The 20,165-nt window shown below is 44.6% G+C and overlaps 1 protein-coding gene across 2 annotated transcripts in view; it reads right to left on the reverse strand.

Annotated features, from left to right (window-relative positions):
• Window positions 1-20,165, reverse strand: part of LOC119651134 (nitric oxide synthase) — a 359,499-nt gene that overhangs the window by 65,121 nt on the left and 274,213 nt on the right. The window lies entirely within an intron of this gene.

A 20,165-nucleotide genomic window follows, 5' to 3' on the forward strand; every position in this document is an offset into this window, starting at 1 on the left:
TTGATAGTTACTTTTGGTCAGAAAGCTACTCTGGTGTAAATTGGAGCTCATTATTGGCTGTGAAGTCTGAACCTAAGTAGGGGTAGGCTCATGAAAGGGTGCTTTCATCAGATTACAAAGTGAAATAATTTAATTTTCCTTCCAAGCATATAAAATATACATACATGTTTTGTCACCTCCTTATGTCTCAAAATATCCTTGTGCATGTATGTATGCATGGGCCATATTTTTGAATATTACACACGGTCATCTCCATTTAACTTAATGTTCCTGATTTCAGACGTAAAATGTCTCCTATTTGCCTATGGTGTTGTTTGCCAAAGTGTTTATTCTAGAGAAACTTTTCCTGATTTTCTCGTGACATTTGCATGCACGTAGATACATATATGAAGATGATTGTGCTTCTAATGTACATATGTAGCGCTGTGTATGATGTTATAATTCAGAAGCAGCAAGCAGTTCTGCTGAACTACACAAAGCGTAGACAGCAGGCATTATATGAGAAGTCATCCTGGAAACGCCAGCTGCGTATAAAGTAGTGATAATGTACCGTAGGTAAAAAACTTTTCGAGTTGTTTCTGCCTTTCTACCTTTTTACTGCTGGCATTATAAATGAAAAGTATGTAGTTTGTTGCGGTGGAGTTGTGGAGTCCTTTTCCCTGATTAAGTTTGGTAGCGTTTGCGGTCAAAACTTCGTAAATTAGGGTGAACTTATAACTGCATCGGTTTAATATGCATGCCAAATGATTTTGGAACTTTTGGAAGGTATGTAGATAAGTTTTTATGTAACGAACGAAAGGTTAACTTCCACCTAGGAATTATAGTTATGGATACGGAAATGTTGAAATAATTGAGTACCCATTTGTCATGGTAGAATCTGGAAATCTTATCGCAAAGCCCATCCTTTTCCAAGTCTTGCGTAGAATAGAATTTATTACAATGCAATTTACTAGTTTGTTGGGTCGCCTGTCTTTCCTCACAAGAAGAAAACATACTAAAAGATACTGACAGGTGAAGTATGGGGTTTGGTAGGTAGATAGGCAGTAGTAGCCGCTCCGCGGAGCCCAACTAGCGCTGAAGTTCGCCGTTTCGATGCCACAAATTTCTAAGAAAATGACAACTGTGGTAAGAGCAAGAGGGCAGAATCCAGTCAGCTCAGATCTTCAGAGGCAGGCCGTAACATTCACGAAGGAAAGCGACTCTCCCACCCTGCTACTGGAGATATCTCTAAGGTCCTCAAAGAATATTGTACCTAGTGTCTTTAGCTTGGGTCAAACTGGAGTTTGGTAGTCGTAAAGGAAGTGCTCGAGGGTTTCTTCTCCTTCTCCCCAGCTTCCGCACTGCCAACTGTAGGGTATACTGAGTTTGGTGGCACCGTCCCATTTAGGCTAGTACCCCGTGCGGACTGCTGTAATGTTGTAGGCATTTCCACGCGTCTGGCACAAGAGCTCTCGCGATCAGGTTTTGTTGAATGTGGGCCAAATCCTCCTTGACTTGACACAGGAGGTGAGCCTTTGCCATCTTGCGGCCGCGGCTGTTAAACAGTGTGAAAATTCCAACCTTAACAATCTACAGCGGAGCACAGACTGAGGAGGGTGACCAAGAGCGTGCAGTCCAGACTATGCAACGCGTTTCGGCACTGCCCCATCAGCCTAAAGATTGTCGCCGTTGGGTGCAAGGCCTTAATGGTCGCTTGGCTATCGGTCAGAATGGCTATGTTACGCCAGGAGTTCATGTCCCACGCATCGACAGGGTTTAATTATCGACTGCTCTTCCGCTTGGAATACACTGGGAGACTGTACAACTCGGATACACAAGCTGAGACACAAGCATAGACTAGCTTTGATTAAACTTTGTTCATTTAGCCGCGGGAGGTCGAATTCGAATACTCTGGTCCTGGTGGTAATAGCATCAGTTCCCTTTTGGTTGGATTTATGCCGAGTTCGCCTTTTGCAGCCCAAAGGTACACCTTTCCTAATGCTCTCTCCATGATGTCACTCACAATGGGTAGGAACATCTCTGACACTAATATCACCAAGTTGTCAACACCTTCACCCTGCTTATGTCCAATATGTGTAAAATTGCGTCCATCACTATCAACCAGCGCACCGGGCAGATGGGGCCACACTAGAGCGTACCTCTATTCACAACTCTAGTCAAATGATTACCTATCAGATCCAGCTAGATTATCCTAGTTCTTAGCATGGATATAATCCAATGCGTAAGATACCCCTGGAATCCAATACTGATCAAGGCTTCCTTGATAGCGTTTGTATTAACATTGTTGAATACTCCGTCTATATCCAGAAAGGCAGCTAGAGTTTATTGTTTATATTGTAGTGGCTACTTAACCTCTTATCTCATGGTGAGCGACTTCAGCGGATTTTCCTATGAAGTAGGCTTGCTGGGACTTAGATAAATGCGTTCTCTCCACGATCGTCTTTAAGTCTTCAACATGACAGAGGTGAGGCTGATTGGTCGATAGTCTTCGCAGACTAATGGCCGCGAGTTACGGGATCACCCCTTAACATCTAATACCTTCCGACAATGCAACACATGCCATCGAACCAGCTAAACATTCTAACCACCCACTCAGCAAAATGTGCAGATCATCGAACCAACGATTCGGGCTAATTCCAACGACACATGCCGGATATGCATTTTACCTGACCCACCTGTGTAAGCAGATTTAGAATATATAAAATTGTAACTTTAGCACGTAAGAGCGGAGTTGTAATTACTATCTAAACGTGGAAACTTTGTCCGAATAAATTGATAATTATATTTTTTGGAGTTTCTCCTTCCTACTACCTTAACTCGCGCCTGCCCGCTTTCGGTATGAAAACCACGACGACGCATCTCCAAGAGTGTGGTATGTATCATAAAGAGATGAAACTCCGATAAATCTGGACAAGCGGGTGCTTCTGTAGCATGACATTATATGCGGAAAGCTGCTTAGATCCGATCTTATTTTCGGTAATTACTGATTTGATAGTCTCGCATGATTGAGGCTACTGCGTACCCTCAACGCAAGGCTACCGACTCGTAGTACTCCTCGCTGAAAGAGAAGTGCGTCTAAATCCGCAGCTACAGGGATTTCGTCTAGGAGCCTTGGGACTTTTCAAGAAAGGCTGGGCTCCTGTGTTCTTAAATAGAATGTTACTGAGTCTCGTCGATTCGCCGGGGATTTCTCTGTTCATGAAAATAGTCCAACCATGACCGCCTCTTGGTAGACTTGTAATTCTTCAGGCAGTTCTTCTTGAAGATCTCCCTGGTCGGCTTCCTGAGGCTAAACAGATCTTCATTCCATTACCGTTGCAACGTTTTTTTTGCTGTATTTTGCAGAGAACAAGACTTTCAAAGCGATTTTGAATGCCTTTTCCAGAATCCTGTCCTTTGACTCCAGTTCGTCTGTCGTGCCAGCCTGCGCACTGAGTTTGCTCTTGATAACTTGATCAAATTTCCTTCAGTTGATCTCCCCTGTGGTTTTTGAAAGGGTTGGATACCTCTGCAGCGAGATCTAGACCGAAAAGTATTCGACTGTCATTTGAGTAAAATCTCTCATCAGATACTCTCTTGTACTTCATCCTAAGAATTGTCCTGACCGTCACAGTCTGCACTTTTTCCGGCGGAGCTAAGTATTCGTGTGATACCTAAACTGACGTTCTCCACTCTCACTGGCTTCAGATTGATCAAGACCAACTCTGGAACTCTGCTCCTTCGGCGGTTCGGTCTCAGCCGATCCAGGGTTGGGACGTTTATACGGAGCAAAAAAAAAATTCGCAGTCTGCGTAGATTTCCTCCTCCTTGATAACTACCCAGTCGTCAATGAGAATCCTGGGGTTTTGCAGGCGTAGGGATTCTACGAGCTTGCGTTTATCTATGCAGATCTTCGGTCATATGCGATCGACCGATTTTCCGGGGATCTCGTGGTATGAGAGTTTTCAGGTGAACTTAGGACACACGAACTGAGAAAGTCTCTGGAGAGTTTGTCCTCACATGCCATCATGTAGAATCCACGGGCCACCTGGGATGATTCGAAGCAGGGAATGAATCTCCCTGTTCGCATTGCCTTCCAGGAGATCCTCGATGACCATCTCCGACAAATTGCCCTCGACAATGGTCCACACCTCCGCCGCTAACTTGCCACTTCCTGTTTTCAGCGATTGCTTGGCGTCTGAGCCCATGTACACTCTGCTCCACTTGTGTTGTTGTTTGACCTTGTCTCGAGATCGATTGCGTTTGAAGGCTTCGCTTTTTGCTGCTTGCTCCTGCTTCACAGGCGTTTCTTGTTATATTCTTCAACAATATCCTGGTATTTAGCGAGGTCCCTTTCATCCCGCTCGTTGATAGTGCTCGCCTCCTTATTCTTCGCAATCTTAGTTAGAATATGTACGCTCTTCTGGTACTGGCTCTTGAGCAGGACCCAAGCGAACCTTCGTCCTTTTGTCTGTTTCCAGTGCCCGACCTTCTCATCAACTCTTGGTTTTAAGGAGAGCCCCGACGTCGATGGTTTCGAGTTAGGAGTTCTAAGGCTGATACTCACAACCTCTAAACAACCGGGAGGAAGCATGTACCATACTGACAGAGTATAAATCAACCAAAAGGAGGCTCCGCAGGATTCGTTCGACGAAGTGAATGAGGAGCACTCGGTTATAAACTAGTAACCCGAAAAAGTGGGGCCCTGCGGAAATCCTTTTCACTTAAGGCCGAGCAAATAAACCACATTGTACGGACACTATTCCTTGCGCACCCCGTACGATGATGAAATCGTGCCTGGTCGGTTATGCAGATAATATCGCGGCACTTGTTGCTGAACACACTGTCGAACATGCGCAAAGTAGACTTGGCATATTGATGCGACAGGTCAGCGGATAGATGGTTACTCATGGTTTCAACTTTGCACTGGAAAAAACCAAAGTAGTCATCCTGAATGAAAAGCTAATTCCGACCATGTGTCCAATATCGTTCGGCGTGTCGATAATGGAGTCAAAACCAATGCAAAGTACCTTGGACTGACTCTTGACTCAAAATGAGCTTTTTTGTGCAAATCAAAGCTGCAGCGAAAAAGGCTGCAGCTGGAGTTTAGACTTTAAGTAGGCGAAGTCTCCTGATGAGTTCAATGCAGTCTGTGTTGCTCTATGGCGAAGAGGAATGGGCTGAAGCTCTTGGCAAGGCATATCGTAAGCATATCGGGGACGCACAAAGACGGGGAGTTTTGCGGGTGGCGTCTGCGTACCGTACTGTCTTTGGACCGGCCGTGTTGGTGATCGCGGGGGTGATCCCCGTTGTCCATCTTGCTATAGAGCGTAAAGTCATATATAGGCGCAAGGGAGAAGATTCAAAGGAGGTTGTTGCTCGTAAAGAAAGGCAGTGCACCTTAGATGAGTGGCAACTCTCTTGGCAAAATAAAACTAGAAGCAGATGGACTGCACGGCTCATTGGCAACTTAGGGGCATGGTTGAATCGGGAGCATGGTAAAACTGGCTATTTCCTTACCTAGTTCTTAGGTTTTCAGTCTTACCTACACAAGATTGAAAAGGGACGATCTCCGGATTGTGTGTTTTGCAATTGAGTTGTGAACGATGCTCATTACACCTTTTTTTCTTGAGGAAGGTGGGATGGAATACGTCAGCAGCTATATTTAAACACGGGGGATCCCTCGCCAGCCAACATTGTCGAGGAGATGCCGAGAAGCATTGACAGGTGGAGCCATGTTGCCCATTACTTTCGAGTCCTCCATGTTGCAAAGAAGATAGAGCTCGACCGAAGGAGGAGCCGGATGGTAGGGGGTTCCTTGAACTGACAGTTTTCTCCTTCCTCTCCCCTCCATTGGTAAAAGGAATTACCTGATTTGGAGTCTCCGCGAGGCGATAGAGTTCGAGGGCTAGTCCGAAGTAACGTGACAAACGGTTCGAGGCTAGGTCTCTGACGATGGGGAGGTGTTTAGTTGGTAGTCCGACGACGTACCGTTTCGGGAGTCCAACACTCTGTTTTTAAGTGCATTCACCTACCTTACCCAAAAAAAGTCCATCTGCCTTCGGACTGCCATTTTCCAGGAGGAAAAGTTAAGTCCTCTTTGGTTCTGTAGGACAATAAACCCGCTTTCATGGCTACTGAACGATGCCAGGGGACATGATTTCGCAATAAAATATACTCTACGCGCTAAGTGCGACCTAGCGTACTATGATGACGTCCAAGTAGTATACTGGTACTGGTAACCACCTTATGAGTCTGTTACGATTAGTAAACATGTTTAGCGGTTATATTCGGTTAGAATCTGATTCCTGAAGGTCAGCACAAGCCACACGCCGGACATAGCTTTTGTTGATGTATTCAAACGATTCAGCAGCAGGCTCGGATTCGCACATGCACAGCGCAGGTCAAAATTCTTGCAAAGAATATTTTTCCCGGTGCTGGAAGATCTCCTAGGGAAATTGAAAACCCATTCCGTTGGAAGCAAAGAAGCAGAGATATGCGTATGAGTTTTTTTTGAAACTGTTCCGTCGAAAGCCAATCTACATCAAAATGTACCTCTCAAGGATTCAAGGATAATTTTCGCAAATATAAGGTTTCTATTTGATCTAAAATTTCGCGATGATAGCAGTTTTGTACCAAATTCGTTCCGTTTTCAGCTGCGAAATCTTATCAGCAGCTTGGATAAATTAACAAATGATTACAATATCATGCAGAAAGAACGGCAGTTGCATTTGTCACAAAGTCCCCCCGAGATGTGCGGAATGGCGCACATCCAATAGTTTTCTTCCACAGTAAAGAAACAAGGAATGGGCGTGTAGTTCTAGACACGTTAGCTGCCAGATCGTATGAATACTTTCGTCTGCGCTGTGCTGCCCACGCTCCATGCGGGATCGTATAAATAGAGCGTAGGACTTCGGAGAAGAGTGTAGAAGTTTTGACGAAATTATTTTGCTCTAAAACACAAGAAAATATTCATCTAAGCGAGCGAAAGGTTTGTGTCACATCTTGTCAACTAACGCAGATTTTATGGAAGGAAGGTTAATGTCTAAATTTTGGTACTAAGTGACCTGCAGTGCCACCTAATATTAAATTTGTGTTGTTACGGTTTTAATTTATTGTGTAAAATTTGCATTGTACGTAAATCATGTATCTTTGCTGGCTAACGGTGTTGCTCGCGTTTGATGGAATTAAACCAAATCAGGTGGAGTCCGGGATGAATCGCATAATCAACGGTTCGGAAGCTACTATTGGGCAGTTTCCTTTCGCGGCAGCTATAATTTGGCTAGGGTCACCGTATCCAGTTTGCTCAGCCGTGCTGATCACCGCAGATCGCGCAGTATCAGCCAGCAGCTGCGGTAGAAAAAGTTCGTGTATGATGCTTTTAGCTGGAGATCTCTGCTTTGCATGTCCAGGTGAAAAGCATTCCCCCACCAGGCAACTGGTGAACATCACCAAAGTAATACACCACCCTAAGGCGGGAGAGCCACCCAAGATAAACTTTGCCCATAACGTTGCGGTTTTCTTCTTGGAGAGACCAATAAGTATATCGAATATCGTCAATTACATCCCAATTGCCAGTTTGGATTTGAAGGATAGATCTATAGGTGTTGTCATAGGTTTCGGCCGGAATATGAAAACAATGGCAGACTCACAAGACCGGAGGCTGCGCTACAGCTTCGTGAAAATCGACAAACGGAAATGTAGTTATAAAAACCACGGGGTACTTTGCGCGTTTAGTAGGACTGCAAATCCATATAAAAGAGACACCGGCGGTGCTCTAATCAGCAGACACTCTCCATATGAATGTTTTGGGTTTTTAACTTGGAGCAATTTGAATAGAAAGACTTCATTATATACTAGCGCTGCAAAAAACAAAAAATGAATACTGCGGACTTTTCGGAAATTCACAAGATCAGGCAAAGCAGGAATATCGCAACTTGATGTTTTGTGGCCAACAGGACTGCGCTTCTGCACGCTTGTGGATTTGTTAATTCAAATGACCATATGTAAAGTTCAGTTGTATTTAAATTAACGCTTATCAATTTATTAGCTAAATATTAAAACAAAACAAATCAATTAGATGGACCCTCTTTAATTTTTAAGGTAAAAATCAGTTAACTGTCTGGCTGTGTACCACACGCCGTTTTCTTTAAAACGGCTACACCGATTCATACGAAATTTGGTAAAAATATGGGAACTATAAAATCTCACCCATACAGTGAGTGACATAAATTTACATTAAGTTCAAGGGGCTGCCCATCCATACGCCATACAGTGGAATCCACTGTTCCACGAAGGCCGGGGATTGCGTCACCGCCGGCATTTCAGGAAGTCCTAGGGGGAGTTGAAGCCCTTTTCAGCGAATTACGGACTATAGCAGGTAGATTTTGCTGACGATCTATACTACACCAAGCGGGCAGGTCTGATTATGCTTTAGGTTGGGTGCTCTAAGGTGGCGGGGAGGAAGACGGGGCGGCAACCCTGTCGGCTGAACCAAATTCAAGTGGCCGAGGAGAACCTCCACGTGGAGGCACCGGGAAACGCTGTATCGCATTGGCTTGCCGGCCGGGATGCAGTAGGCGAATGCTCCAAGGCCTAGCTAGGGCGATCAGACCCGAGTCTGCACGGGGACTCAGCTGAAGTAGCTTCGGTCACGAAACCTTACCAGGAGTATAGTGGTACCATGGGAACCGAGGTAGCCCCTGGACTCTTATACTTCAGGAGAATTCCTGTCGTTCCTCTGGTTGGTTGCGGTTGGCCCCCTAGTGGGAGTTCCATGGGGGCTGTGGTTGTGCTCAAGCGAGAAGAGACCTTCGGGCCTCGTGGTGTTGCGTATCAACACGGGTGCCGTACTCCATAGTTCGGTAGAGATTTAGGTAATTCTTGCATCCACCAGTATGAATGCTAAGCCATGCACTTGGTATAGACTGGTACCGTTGCGCTTGTCTCAGCGGGGCTCTGATTGTGGTCACAAAATCAATCCGTGTCTGAAGAAGACCGTAGGATTAAGTCTCCACGACAGGTACCTACGTAAAACACCGAGGACTTCACTGCTAGTTATGTGCTGGGGACAAGTGGATCAGACGAGGGGATGAGCCAAAGCAGAAGCTTCGTTAAGGTGGAACAGCATACGCCGAGGGCTGCGGGGCCAATGGGGAGCACGTCATCAGTATGCGATCTGTGAATACCTTGGGCATCTTCAGTTTCAAATGACACCCTTACACTGATTGGCGGTCGAGCCAGGGTGAACATTCTTCCCGGAATACTCGTGGGACCAAGATATGCACTCGATTAATAAAAACAAAAAACCGACGATAGAAGAAGGGGTGGCGATTCCAGGTGCATCGCGAGGACGTGCTGCTGGCATCCAGCTAGTGCAAAGATGAAAGTATTCCGTTACACAAAACCGGACAACAACCTGAACCTAGTCAACAAGCTCTTGGGGGTGATCAGAATCGACGATCCCATGGGGACTGACGAACTCCTCAAGCAAGCAAGTCATACTGAACTTAACGCAGATAAATCTGCAGCACTCGAGGTATGTTTCGGCTAATCCTTTTGGCTTTCTCTTAGAGGAAGACATCGACATCACACTAGTACAGGAGTTCTGGATAGGGGGCGACCGGTCTATCAAAGGGCTCCAAATACCACAGCACAAGAGACGCTGATCAGAACAGATCTAGAGCATGGGAGAGCCCGCATGCTTTTCGGTGTGCGGACCTGAGTTCCAGCGAACTAGTCGCGGTCTAACTGGAGCAGGCGGGGGCAGAGAGCATGTATATTTGCCCCGTTTATATGGTTTATAACCGATCAGCTCCCCCGTTAAAACCACAACATTTGACGACCATCATAGTAGCAACGAAGGCCAAGCTGTTAATAGGCTGCGTCGCCAATGCCTGACACACACTTTGGAGGAGTTCGGAAATCAACGAAAGAGGTGAGTCATTCTTTGATTTTGTTATTAATACAAATGTGTCGGTATGCAATAGGGGGAGTACACCAACTTTCCATTTTTTCAGTCGAGAGAACTGTGACGGCTAGAAAGAGGTGTTTGATATCATTCTAGTAATTGTCAGGTTATTGGGATGGAGAACTGAGGAGTGTTTGACCAGCGATCCTTCTAGATCTCGCCGTAGAGGTTTCTAAACCTTTCAGAGACCTCAGGAGGATCAACTGAAGAAAGTTTGGTCCAGTTATCAAGAAAAAACTCTCCGGTGTGCAAATTGGTAAGATTGGCACGATAGATGAACTGGAGTCAAAGATCAATTGTTTTGTGAAAGACATTCGATACCGTCTTGAAAGTCTCGTGCACTGTAAATAAAGCGTGGTGGAATGAAGATGTGTCCAGCATCAGAAAGCTGACCAGAGAGATTTTCGACATCTGCTATAGGTACAAATATTAGCAACCATACACCTGCTAAAGAAGTACAACTGGACCATTAAGACTGCCAAGAGGCGGTCCTGGTTGGACTTTTGTCGGAACTTTGAAAGCACCAGTGTCTGTCTAAGCAATATAGGAGTCCATCCTGTCTTAAAAAGTCCGAAGCTTCTTGGAGTGGTTGGTTCAGGTGGACATCCCCGTCAGCGCGGACAACTATAAGTTAAAGCCTTGCTTGGAGAGTATGCAGCCACCCCAGCCGCACGAGACTATCATATCGGTAATTACCCAGAATAAAATCGGCTAAGTTATAAACAGCTTCTTCGCCTATAAATCTCCGGATCCAGATGGCATAATGCCGTTCATGCTACAGCAGGAGGAAAGGGTTGTATCGTTGCTTGTCGAGATTAACTGGAGCTGTATCTCCTTAGGGTACATACCATATTCTTGAAGACTCACACGAATGGTTTTCATACCACAAGCGGGCCAGCGCGGCCATGAAACTTTCGACCAGTTAATCTCATCTCTTTCGTGTTGAAAACGCTAGATCGCGTCCTGGACATCCACTTCACGACGATTATAGAGAGAACGCCTTTTTATAAAACCCAGCCTATCTACATCAAAGGTATATCCACAGAAACCGCTCTCCACGAGGTAAATGGCACGGTTGAGCAATCATTGCAGTACAAGCAATATACCCCAGCTGTCTTCTCGGAGATAGACGGAGCATTAAACTTGACCAGTATTGGATTGAAGGAATATCTTGCGCATTGGATAATATCCATGCTAAGGACCAGGAGAATCCAGTCAGATCTGAAAGGCAGCTACCTGGCCGGATGTGAATAAAGACACGCCATATCTCCGGTACTTTAGTTAATAGTGATGGACGAAATTTTGCGAATATTAGACAGGAGCGGGGTGAAGGTGGTCGCGTTTGCCGACGACTTAGTTATATTAGTGTCAGGGATATTTCTCTCCATTATGAGTGACATCACGGAAAGAGCGTTGAGAAAGATGTGCCTGTGGGCCGCAAGCCGCGGGCTCGGCATAAATCCAACCAAAATGCAACCAATACTATTCACAAACCAAAACAAGGGTAGGGTAGAATTCCACGTACCGCAGCTGAATGAACAAAAATTGGTTCTTTCCTTCATTGTAAAGAATTTGGGTGTAATCCTGGATTCGAAGCTAAATTGGAGATTGAATATAGAACTGCGGGTTAAGAAGGGCTGTATAGCCTTCTATGCCTACAAGTGTGCGTTTACAAAGAACTGGGATCTCCGACCGAGGTTGGATTTTTGGATATACACAGCTACGATGCGTTCCGTCCCCATCCTAACGTACGTCTCTGTATGGAGACAGCCTTTGAGCAAAAAGTACATTAGAATGAAGCGTAAGAGGATTTACTGGATAGCGAAGCTATACGGCTACGAAAATCTGGGCATTCCCCATGGATTATGGCACACGCAAGCTGAAGTTCACGGCAAACTTTGCTGTGGACTTTCCGACCCGGGCAGAATGGAAGACCAGCGGCGTGTTGCAAGACTATGACACAATATCAAATCCGAGTCCTAAAGGTCACCCAGGATGCGCCAGTCTATTCCAAGCGAAAGTACTGGCGATACTGGAAGCCTGTCGATGGCTGCTGCATGATCTGAACCCCAAGCGTAACATACCCATTCTGACCGACAAGCCACTATTGAAGCCTTGTACTCAGCGGCGTCATCCTCCAGGCATTGCAGAAACGCCTTGGGCGGCACACTGAAAGTTACCGTCCTTTGAATTTTCGGTCATAGGAATATATATAATAATAATAATAATCGTTGGCGCAACAATCCATGTTGGATCAGGGCCTTGAAGTGTGTTAGAGCACTTCATTCAAGACCGTAACGGTACACTAGGAGGCAATGTGGTCAGCGTTGCGCTCGCCCGAGATTATTACCCTGATTTGACTCAGGTACTCATTCACAGCTGAGTCGACTGGTATCCGACGTCAAATCACGATACAAATTCCACTGCCACTAGTGAGATTTGAACCGCGACCTTCCGTACGACAGCCTTGCGCTCTAACCACTCAGCTATCCGGACACATAGGTCATAGGAATATAGAGGGGAATAAGCGGGCTGATTCAGACGGTAGTATTGCAACGGGTATAGACTGTGCCCCGCTGACGACTATCAAGGGTTGAAATCTATTCAGAGTACTTAGTAGCCGCTGACCTCAGATAGCAAAGGCTCACCACCTTAAAGGAGGATTTGGCTTGTATTCAACAAAACCCGATCGCGAAGGCTCTTGGGCCAGGCGCCTTCAAATGCACACAAGTTAACAGCCGTCCGCTTGGGGAACTGGACTATAGGGAACGGTCCCGCCAGTCCAAACAATTCTCATTGCCGAAGCTGCGGAGAAGAGGGGGAAACCCCCAGGCATTTGCTTTGCGATAGTCCAGGTTTAGTTAAAGCCAAGCTATGGTCACTAGGAAGATCATTCTTTGGGGACCTCAGATAGACCTCTAGCTGCAGGTTGAGAGAGCTGCTTTCGCTCGTGAATGCTACGGGCTGGGTATGAAGATCTGAGCCGGCTGGACTTTGCCTTCGTGCTCTCAGAACAGCAGTCACGGTCTTGGAGTTTCTGGCATCAAAACCGCTTGGGCTCCTCGAAGCGCCACTAATACCAACTTACTTATACCACACTTTTGGAAATATCGGGGAATACAACGAACAGGAGAATGATTTCCAAATGATTATGGGAACAATAAATCCACAACTAAATTTTCTGAAAAAGAAACGTTAGTGCTGAACAAGGGATGGTAATTCAAAATTAGGAGGGGCTTACCATTGATTGATACTATTGTTGACCAGGAAGCTCGGATAAAAAAGATGTAGGTCAAAGTACAGAAAGCTGAATGAAGTCACAAGTAACACGTTAGGAAAAATGACTCTAAACATAGACGAATAATCTGAAGATTTAACCAAAATCCCGTTCATTTTTAAAAAGCGGATTAAGACAATCATATTGTCATCATAGAAAAGGAGCTCTACATTAACTTAGTTTTGGGGAAACTCAGTGGAATTGTAGATTTCCCAATAAGACATTGCCGTTGTTTTTGACTATATCACACGCCCTGAAATGGTAAACCATTAACTGTGGGGAGTTGCCATATCTCGAATCAAGCGTGTCCCCCCAGGCGGATAAGGGCACGCTCGGTTGTTGCGTTATGGGCATCGACATGTACACATCAGGAGTTGTGAGCGCATGGACGTGCTCATGCCCAAGCTGGGTGGTGCGACCAAATGCCCAACCGTGAATACAAATTGGAGCTTCGGAAACCCAGTAGCGGTTTTTGATAGTTAGCAAGGAGGCTCCTGTCCGTCGATATCCAGCGACCGCAGCCGCTCAGTAGTGGTCCACTTTGGTATTTGATACTATGAAAGATAAAAGTGGAGTGGAAATGAGATTCACAACGAATCCTTTTCCTAAGAGCCTGAGGTTTGAAAGGTCATTATCAAGGGGAACGTTACTTGAATCCGAAGGGAATGCGGATAGTCCCCCAATCAATATTAATGCTGCTCATGCAAAAGATAAACGTAGAAGGCGGCAACTGGAAGAAGAGTACGCATTAGGCAAAGCCTCGAGGGAAATGTGGGTGAAACTTCCTCAACATCAGTTACGTGAGACCGCGGGGAAACAGAATATTAGTTAGTCCTTTGATGCTTAGCAAGCGGCCAAGAAGAAAAAACTCTTCTTCCTCGATTGCGACCCCAACAATCACAAAAGGTGAGGAATTGACAGTTCGAAAATCCAAGCCGTGGACAAAGGTGGGCAGTAAAAAGCAGAAAAAAGAAAAGATAGATCGAAAAGGTGCAGGAAGTGTGGAGAAAAGAGCCACCTCTTCAAAGATTGTAGTGGAATAGTCGACCTGTTCGTAAGGCTAGGCAACTCCCAAACCATTTGACAGTAGAATATGGACGTGGTGGTAATCTGTGAACCTTATCGAAATAATGGTAGTGCTACTTGTGTGAAAAGCAGCAAATGTGGCAATGAGATGCTAGATAGCTTGTTATTAGACGTTATGGACCAGAGATCCGGCAATTAGGGGTAAATCACATTTGAAACCTCTGCCAAGAGGGATGGTCTGACAAGTAAGTGAAGACTGTACCCACAGTGACCACCTCTTCATTAGAAACAGAGGAGGCGACAGTCAAATGCGTAACAGAAATGAAAAAAAAAAAACAGAATAGCACTGGGCCATGCATTCAACCGGAGGAAAGTAAGTTCGACGGACCAAACATTTACGCTGAGGGTGCGCAGCAAATATGGAACAGTATTAGGTGAGGCACTGTGCGTCACGCAGGAATAATTTCTTTGAATCTTCCAGCGAATGAGGCGCATTTTTTCTGTCAAGCGAATCTGCCCGATGTGACCAGCAACTTGCGAAAAGTCACCAGAAACTAGCTGTAGAGGAATGTTCCGGAAAAGGCCGCTGCAAACTGATCATGGATATTGAGAGATGGGTCGAGCGAAAACACGGAAAATTGAATGACATCCTTTCGTGGTAAACTGTGTATGGGACACGGTAGTTGTTGGAAGTATTTGAATCGCTTCGGATTAGACAAGTCCCAACTATCCCACACGCAACGTTACACGTGAGGACCGGGAGCGTGTTATATTCCATTTTTCGAGATTCGCAGAAGAAGGAGGGTAGTTGAACGATGCTCCTAACATAGTTAAGGGACTCCGAAATTCGGTGGAAGAGATGCTGAGGTCGGACGTATTATAACGCGACAATCGCGATACAAGGAAAGTTCTATAAACTAGATTAAGCCTGGAAAGTGCTTGGGGCACGTGACTTAAACATTCTGGTATAGACTGGCACCATTCCCGCGATGTAACACTTCTTGGTGATTCCGTGGGAACAATGTCGGAAAGGGGGAATGGTTTTAGTGGGAGAGAATCCCACACATATTGCTGCAACCTGGCACAGCAGGGTCTTTTTAAAATTTTTCCTTCCGTCCAATAAAGAAACCATAGCAGACAACCGTGGGACACAACACTCAAGTAAATGCCGTCAGCCATCAGGTAATGATCCCTCTTGAGGTCAATGTTAGCGTCTCTACATTCAGAAGATAGCTACTAAATCTGCTGCCGATTGAAAAGTGTTCAACTTGATAGATCATGCCATTATCGAAAGTAACAAATGAGCCAATGGCTCAAAATATAAGAGCAGGAGGAGGGGTGTGTTTGGAGTGAGTGGCATTGGCTAGGTAAATAAAGTGAACTGAAAAAAGCCACAATATAAAAGTGCAGAAGGATCGGGGACATAAGCGTGCTATGCACGAAGACTGAAAACTGAAAATTATTTCGCGCGGCGTGCCATTTAACATACTAATAAAGGTGAGCGCTCCCGAGCAAGGAGGCCTAGAAGTAAATTGTCTGCAAGGGAAGAGAAATGGGATCTTATAGCTCTGCAGTGAGTACTTAAATGGGATATCTACCTAGTATAAGGACGTAGCCCACATAAAATGCGGGAATATATATGTATATATACTTCTTCGGAACAAAGATTTTAGGAGAAGCGCTTATCTAAAATCCAGGTAGTAAGCATATTGGCAACAGATGCAATTATCCCTAGCATAGAAAGGAATCATATACGGGGTAAAATGCGATTGGATCAAATGAATTAGTGATCCCTGGATGGCGGACTCGATACATGAGAGACCCTCTGAGCGTATGACGATTACTTCATGTTGAGACATAAGAGGCACGCAGTAACTCACTACTAAATATACTAGAATGAGAAACTTAGTACATGATGATCTCAACAATCATTTAAAATCGTAGCGGTTAATAACCTGTCTTACAAAAGACCCTACCTACTATACAAGTCAGAGGTAAACTTTAAAATAAAACCCATTTCTGTTTAAAATAAAAACTTCATTCAAGCACCGAATCTTTCAAAAACTTTACATACTATTCGGTCCAGCTTGCGTGAATCAATATATACACGTCACCATAAGTACGCATAAATGAGTAAACAAGCAACGGGAACTGTTCCTTGGAGTTGAGATTCACCTTCGGCTGAAGATGCGTTCATTGGATCAACCAAAACCAAAACCGAATTCAGAATCCATCTTCTAGATTGAGCGGTGTCTACATAGGTGTTTAAGTCTCCCTCACCTCCTGCGCATATTCCGTAACACCGATATGGTGGCTCAATATTGATCAGAGGACCACCTACGTCTTCATAAACTGGATATTGACCGATGGAGTTCTTTCGAATAGAATAACTTGTTCCACCATTGTCACTACAATTTTTTCTGGTAACCGGAAATATTCCAAAACGTAGTTTTCGACTCGACTCGTTGTCATTTTTCTCATTCCGCCCGAATCCAAGAGTGATGACCAAGGTTCTCTCCTTGAGTTGGTCGGTCGCAATAGGTACGAACCCTATATTCTTTGATGGAGTTATTGGTTTATTTAACTTTACAACGGCCAAATCGCAGCACTTAGAAGAAGCAAGGGGATGTTTCTGAAAATTAACTACACATCTTTCCTCCCTGCATCGCGGAGTCTTTCCCTCATTTGATAGCGCAGGGTATAGATCGCCTGCGATAATTCGCCTATCAAAAGGCGAGTCATCATCGATACAATGTGCCGCTGTAAGTGCGTGCAGTCCTGTAAGCAAGACTGCGGAACAAATCGGGTCATAAGAAGTCTTGGTTGTCATAGCCACTGCAAATCGAAATTGTCCAGGTTCAGCCGGTATGCCGTTTATTATTCGCGTCGATGAATTTTTTGTATTTACGAATTTGATGAAAAAAAATATTAAAAATTGGGCCCAGCAAAGATTCATTAGGATTTTGTAATATTTTAAATAAAATATTTAATAAAACACAGATAAAAGCTTTGAATAAAATAAAGACATGGACTACAATTTTCCACGAAATACTTCTGAATAAAATCATGGCCCACTGAAACTACATTTTTCGAAAAAAAATGCATCCAATTGAGTATTAATCCCTTGGCGAGAAATTATCGAATTATCTAACTGATCTCACCATCACCTCCCTATTGCAGGAATTTTCCTAGAAGGTCCGGGGCTCGAGTGTTCTATCCCAATTTAGAGGATCATTCAATTCAAAGCAACACAGATAGATAGTAGATAGTAGTTGATTTCCCGTAATCGACGTATCACTGAACGTCTCAAATCTAAAATTTACTGCAATTTCGTCCATCCTGTCGCCCTCTATGATTCTGAGTGTTGGCCAACTATAAAAGACAATGAACAGTGTCTTGCGATAATGGAGACGAAGATGTTACGTTGGATTAGTGGCGTAACACGTTTTGATCACGAAATGAGGATATCCGCAATCGTTATGGGGTTGCACCGATCGTGGCGTCTTTGATGGTATGGTCACATGATTCGCGCTAACGAGAATTCACTTGCCAAGATTGGTCTGAACATCGAAGTCGATGACAAACGCCCAAAAGGCAGGCCGAAACAACGGTGGCTTGCTACGCTGGAGGGGAATTTAAAAGCGTCGAAATTGCATCCAGATCAGGCATATGATAGAGCCAAATGGCGAAACCGATCATGACGAGCCGACCCCGCTTGTGAACGGGACAAAGGCTGAAGGAGAAAAAGAAGAAGAGTTAGTTTCCCGATGGTCTATTTTCTAATACTAGAGATAAACTTCTGTGTACAGAGATCTGCCGAGATCTCGTCCAATCTCTACTGAAAACACCCAGACCGTAATCCGAACTTCTCTTCTTCTGGTGCTGCCACCTCGTCAGCGTCTCTGCTCGAGTGGACAGCATGCACGATAACACTCTAGCTATAAGTAATCTTCAACCGTTTCAAAGACTGGATCTTCTGACTTATTCTTACGAATGCCAAAGTGGTCGCCTTTTCACAGGGATATTCTAAAAACCTTTCTGAAACCCATCCTGCCATCGTCCATCATCCCTAGATATATGACAGCAAACTTGAAGGTGACGCTATGTTTACTGGCTTCCGCCTTCATGCTATTACTTTTCCTGCAGTTCGTGGTCAGGTCAAACTAGCATTCTCTTTACAATTTCCGTTAGTTAGGCCTCAGCTCCCTATGGGTGCCGTTCAGTGAAAAACAGGCCAAGCCATCTGTGAAACCTGGTTCAAAGCCTTGTTTTTTGCAGGCACTGTACAGGTATGCAAAACCCATATTGTCGCTTAGGCAGACTATTCATGTCTTTAAGGGTTGGTACATTTTATTTTTTTATTGTTGGCGGCGTCTTCTGTTGTGTCCAGATAAGGATAATTAATTTATGCTTTTCCTGCCTTACCGATCTTTAAACACTGTTAATTGCCATCTTCCTTGGAGACCATGTTCCAACTGTTTATGTCAGCCTTCTAAGCTTTTTGAAGTAATTTTTGCTGCCCTTTATAAATACTCCCAAGTTCCATCACAAATTTGCTTATTCTCTCATTCGATGCTACAGAAACTCCTTCTGAAACGTATACGCAATTAAGTTACTTACTGGTAAGCATTCCCCATTTGCACACTCTTAGAATGTAGGAGCAACATCTGTAAAGGTGATTTTTTTGCACCATTGCCGTTGCGAATTCAGCTTCAGCGCGTTTTTTACTTTCTTGGCAGCCATTTTATTTCACTCAGGTGACATCTCTATAATTACAATGTTGTGCAATAATTATGATGAAATAAGCATTTTTTGGTTAATAGACGGCAAGACTAAGTCTTGTGCGGGTCTCGTTTTCGATATGGGTTGATGACCCTAATTTACTACTACCTACAACAATCTGATGGTTTAGCAGCATAGCTGCTTTCCCAGCTGATGTGATGCTCAATTTAAGGAAAGCAAAGTTGAGGCCATTGTTCGGATCCTTCGGCTGTAAAGCATTTGCAGCATGTCTTTTGAGTTACTTTTTCCCTAAGATGACCTTTTCTACCGCTACTACCCCGTCAACTGGTTTTTACTCTAACTCAATGTACATGTCCTATTTTTTGAATGCTCGTTTTCTCCATCCCGGTCGAGAATTCCAGTTGAACATTCACGAGTTGAGCGAAGTAAGATGGTGGGCTCTGGAGAGTACACCTTACAGGAGCGGTATCTTTTGGGGTCTTAGAGACGCGCACGCGTAGCTTTCATACCGAAAGGGGCAGGTCCGGCCAACAGTCCGCAAAGGTTTTTCGACCAATCAGTCTTACCTCTTTTGGGTTAAGGACCCTAGACCTGGGTCGCGGACATCCACTTAAGGTTGTTTATGGAGAGAAAGCCATTCTCTATGTCCCAGCCCACGTACGTTAAAGGCAAATCCACAACGTAAATGGCAGCGGTCACTACAGTACAAGTAATGTACTCTACCTGCCTTCCTAGATATAGAGTTGAGTTGCCAGTCATAGAAACAGTAGGAAATGCACACTGATACTACCTACCCTACTCCTCAGACGTTAATACAGTGCCATGTTGTTACTGACGGCAACAGCAAGGTATATTTTCTGGACCTGGGATCCGGTTTATGGCACGATACTGACTGTAAGATTCAAATTAAAGAGCATTACAATTGTGCAGTTCTATGCACCAACGCAGATTTCCAATGTTTTGGAAAAGGATGTTTTCTACTGAGTAACTACATACAAGTAATCAGAAGAGGCTTGGTAAAGGAAACGTGAGGGTGATGGAGAAGTACGATATAAGCGACTAAAGCGATAATGGTGTGAGGTTTGTAAATTTCTGCAGCTTCCACCGCTACCACATATTGTTCGAGCACAGCTTGTCATAAGGTCAGTTGATTTGCAGCTGACCGACAGA

This window comes from Hermetia illucens, chromosome 3, assembly GCF_905115235.1.
Source record: "Hermetia illucens chromosome 3, iHerIll2.2.curated.20191125, whole genome shotgun sequence".
NCBI classification, from domain to species: domain Eukaryota; kingdom Metazoa; phylum Arthropoda; class Insecta; order Diptera; family Stratiomyidae; genus Hermetia; species Hermetia illucens.